We start from the raw sequence: 4,902 nt of genomic DNA, 5'->3' as shown, positions 1-4,902 counted from the left end.
GTTCATCACAAGTGGTAGAAAAATATCATTGTTGATTAACAAACCCGTTTTCAAGCAATATATTTTTTCTCAAGAATTGATTTTTCCAAATCATAATTTGCAGCAAAGATAATGTTTCCAAAGAAAAATTTTGACTTCGTTTAGACAATGCATTTGTTTATAAACACTTCTTGAACAATAACAGATGAAAGTTTTTAAAAATCATTTTCATGTAGCTTCTAATTATAAAAAAAATGATCGATAGTCATATCAAGAAATATATTTTCAATGAATAATGAATTTTTTCAATTTTTAACCTAAGTGAATTATTGATAACAAATCGAAAAATAACAATTTTTTCATTTCTTTCATCAGAAGACTAATAACTCATTTATTGAAATGACAAGAAAAAATAAAAGGTATGAATTTTATTTCAAATCACAGAATCACAAAAAATGTTTGATATTTTACAATCAATCATTCATAATCGATATTTCACACACTTTCTAGCTCTCTTCGTCTTCATCTCCTGATCACTTGGAGTCAGTTGTACTAACATTTTCCTCTTTTTTGCTGGAATTGGTTCAATCTGTATCCGTGACCTCTTTTGTACTACTGTTTTTCTCATATTACTGGAAAACATCCTTTCGGTATCACCCAATCGAGAAGTTTGGACAGTAGTCCGTGGGTCTATGGTAACCTCCAGATTGTGTTTTCTCTCCAGTTCTAATCCTTCTCGAATTTTCTGTCTCAGAATAGAATCTCCGAAGCAAATATCCCACCATTGCGGATTGGCTCTTATAGAAGCAACTAATGAACACGGGTCCAACATCCTAGAAAGACAAGTCATGTTAGATAAATAAATTAAAATGATAGATGAATATTACACACAACATAGGAAACAAAAAGATACTCATCGAAATATCAGGGCCCATATTTCCGTAGATAGGGGTACCATTCGACAGCAGGAAGCGGCAATAACAGAAAACAAACAAATACATTTGGTATCACTCCACAGCTTTCTGTATTTTCTGTAAAAAATCAGATAAAATTCATTTGTTAGATACTCTACAAATTCTCAAAGAAAATACAAATGCAAATATGAACAACAAGAAACCAGGTGAGATTGATGGAGTAAAGGAGAACTGAATTTTTGAAATTCGATATGAAATATAAATAATTTTTTTTCGAGGAAATAATACATTGTTATTTTTGTTATACTGTGTAGAAAGATGGAAACAGATATATAGGAAATATGTTATTGTTTATAACAAATTCTTTATTAAATTAACAATAAAAATTCAAATATAAACATTCATCAACAATCAAGAGCAATCAAGAGCAAAATGAAGTTTGATGTGAAACAAGTGATTCCTTAATATTTATCACAAGTGGTAGAAGAAATCATTGTTAATTAACAAATCCGTTTTCAAGCAATATATTTCTTCTCAAGAATTGATTTTTTCAAACCATAATTTGCATTAAAGATTATGTTTCCAAAGTTAAATTTTGACTACCTTTAGACAACGCATTTGTTTATTATAACAACTTCTTGAACAATAACAGATGAATGTTTTTGAAAATAATTTTCATGTAGCTTCTAATTATAAAAAAACGGATTTCTAGTCATATCAAAAAATATATTCTCAATGATTAATGAATCTTTTCAATATTTAACCCAAGTGAATTATTGATAACAAATTGAAAAATAACAATTTTTTCATTTCATTTATCAGAAGACTAATAACTCATTAATTGAAATGACAAGAAAAAATAAAAGGTATGAATTTTATTTCAAATCACAGAATCACAAAAAATGTTTGATATTTTACAATCAATCATTCATAATCGATATTTCACACACTTTCTAGCTCTCTTCGTCTTCATCTCCTGATTACTTGGAGTCAGTTGTACTAACATTCTCCTCTTTTTTGTTGGAATTGGTTCAATCTGTATTCTTGACCTCTTTTGGACTACTGTTTTTCTCATATTACGGGAAAACATCCTTTCGGTATTACCCAATCGAGAAGTTTGGACAGTAGTCCGTGGGTCTATGACAACCTCCAGATTGTATTTTCTCTCCAGTTCTAATCCTTCTCGAATTTTCTGTCTCAGAATAGAATCTCCGAAGCAAATATCCCACCATTGCGGATTGGCTCTGATAGAAGCAACTAATGAACATGGGTCCAACATCCTAGAAAGACAAGTTATGTTAGTTGAATAAATAAAAATGATACACGAATATTATACACAACATAGGAAACAAAAAGCTACCCACCGAAATATTAGGGCCCATATTTCCGTAGGTAGGGGTACCATACGACAGCAGGAAGCGGCAATAACAGGAAACAAACGAAACATCTTGAACAAAGCACAAAACAAATTGGAACTAATAACTACTTGATGAGTGTCACAGCTTTTATAGCTGAATGTTGTTCATTGAAGCGGAAATATTCCCCTTTTCCTTTCATTTTACTGATCTAATACTTTCACTAAACTATCACAGAAATTGGCGCCAAATACAGCTGATTTAATGCATTATGTGCCTCTCAAAAAATTATATTTCCAACAGAAAAATCAGATAGATTCTCAAGAAAGTAAAGGAACCCCGCTGATGATGACGCAGGTTGTCACTCCTTTTGAAATTTTTTCCATATTCACTGCAGGAATACCTACTACAAAACTTCGTAAGAGCGCAATCTCAAGGTCATCGAAGGGTCGAGTGTCAAGGTCGAACTTAACGTTCAAAGTCACATTATGTGCACATATCTCAAGGACATGTGACGTCATTCAAGATCAATAGGGTGAGGGGAGGATAGGACTCGGCATTAGCACCCTACTTTTGTATGTGAAGCTTTTGAATCCGAAAAAAAAATATTGAAGAGTTCACTAAAAAATGTATTGAATAAGCCTATGTTTCTCAAGTTTCATTGACCGTCAGTATTCCTAAAGCCCCCTACGACAGTGAGGAAGGTACATTGGATTCATAAGCCAGAGCCTTCTGGAAAGGTTAGGTATCTTGTCCGTCAACTGTCGATTTTGATGAAAAAAACTGTTTCGGAACTAGTCGCTATTGAATTATCATCATTTTTAGTATTCAAGTTTAAACATTTGTCGGTATAACTAATTGTGTTTGACAAGGATAGAGGCTCATCTAAATAATTTTTTTCTTAATCTAGGCTTGCAACAGAAAAAAAGATGCACTTTTTGAGTGTTTTCGAATATTTTTTACCAAATTCCGTTTAGAAAGAATATTTCAGTCGTCTTGCCAAATCATTTGGCGTAATTGTGTCTAACATAGTTCTTAAACATTTGATAATAAGTATAGTGGTATGGCTTTGCTAGGTGTCACACATATATGTTTAGTAACACTATGAAAAGGCTTTTAAATTTTATCAATTTATCTGAGCACAATTTCATTTACTAGAATAAAATAATAATAATAAATATCATTTATTATTATTATTTGCTTGTCAAGGATTACTGCCAAGTATAGTATATACGAAGTCAATTTGAATGGCATAAAAACTAAATAGTTACTGAACGTCGGCAGTTTCTTTGTGTCATGTGAGGAATTGTAAATTTTTCATAAATCTACAATGATTTTCTTATTAGTAGTGAAGAGTAATACAAAAAAACAGATTGTACTTACATGAGAATTTGATAAAAACGCAAGATTCATTATCTGAATTTTCAGAGCTTGAATGTTAATTTGGGGTTATAATAATGGGGTCAACGGAAGTTGAAATGTAATATTCATCCTCTTTTTCTATGACATGCTGGACATATTTCATCTATTCACCAATGTCGTTCACCCCATCAATAACCGTTCGTTGATTTCCTAGTTTGGAATCATCATCTACTGAATTCACAAAAATAGGGGGAAGAAGTAGGAAAGTATGACCATGGTCTTCGCATATTTTGTCGATAACATGTAGACCATATTAGTTAGGTTAGGTTTTTTTGAGCGCGAAATTCTAACTCAGGTCCATCACGGAAACCTGTCATTTAATTTCCCATGTAAATCTTATGGGACTAAAAATTCTTCGACTTTCTCGCCTTTTTTTCAGGTATTCAATCTTATTCCTTAGAACTGATTAAAAAAGATGAAATGTAATTTCCTTTACCTGTTTGATACAAAATAATTGAAAAATATGGATAATTTTCTATGAATTTGTCAATATAAAAATGCATTGCAAAATTCATGGAACGCATGTCTTAGATTGAACAGTGGTATATTACTGGTGGGGCAACAAAGTTAGCGGGATATTTAAAATTCACGTATTAATACCGACAAAGTTGAGCTGGAAAAATGTTATTTCGAAAATCTGAAAATGGTGCATTGTTTTGCTCCTGGATGTAATCATAGGTATACAAGCATTTACAATATGTTTGCAATTCCAAGGAATGAAAAATAAGCAATATATAAAAATACTAATAACTTTCATGAAGTTGAGGATGAATTTTCCCCACTCAGATCTTGCAACTCGATTTAGTTGCAGCCCAACTATCACAAATATTTTTTTTACTTGGGTTCTCCTTATACATAAAACACTTTACAGTGAGTTCATGACGAAACTCTCATTGAGATGTAAAATTATAACCAGTCTCCCTAATTCTTTCTCATCATTTACCAGCTGCAGGCTTATTATTGACTGTACAGAGGTAAAAATTACAAATCCAAAAGATGTGAACATGAAAAAACGAACTTACTGCAATTATAAGCATGCAAATACTTATAAAGTATTGATGGGAGTTACCCCAAATGGCGTTATAGCATTTGTAAGTAACATGCTTCCTGGTTCAACGTCAGACAAGCAAATATTTTTGATGTGTAAATTGAATAATCATTTAGAACCAGGATGTTTTGAAGCCTGGAGTGACCATTAATGTTTCTCCATTTCTAATGAGCAATCAGTTCTC

At 31.8% G+C, this 4,902-nt stretch overlaps 1 long non-coding RNA gene across 1 annotated transcript; it reads right to left on the bottom strand.

Moving 5' to 3' along the window:
• Positions 1 to 392: 392 nt before the first annotated feature.
• Positions 393 to 3,997, bottom strand: LOC141483256 (uncharacterized). The gene is made up of 2 exons (XR_012465984.1): positions 3,632 to 3,997; positions 393 to 1,010 (listed from the first exon to the last, which is right to left on the bottom strand). It is a non-coding gene; the product is annotated as an uncharacterized lncRNA (long non-coding RNA).
• Positions 3,998 to 4,902: the final 905 nt, after the last annotated feature.

This window comes from Leptinotarsa decemlineata, unplaced genomic scaffold (genome assembly GCF_025532065.1).
Source record: "Leptinotarsa decemlineata unplaced genomic scaffold, Ldec_3_MD MMD2_tig00003192_RagTag_RagTag, whole genome shotgun sequence".
Taxonomy (NCBI): domain Eukaryota; kingdom Metazoa; phylum Arthropoda; class Insecta; order Coleoptera; family Chrysomelidae; genus Leptinotarsa; species Leptinotarsa decemlineata.
The sequence above is the reverse complement of the archived record's forward strand: the minus strand, read 5'-3'. Positions and strand labels throughout refer to the sequence as shown.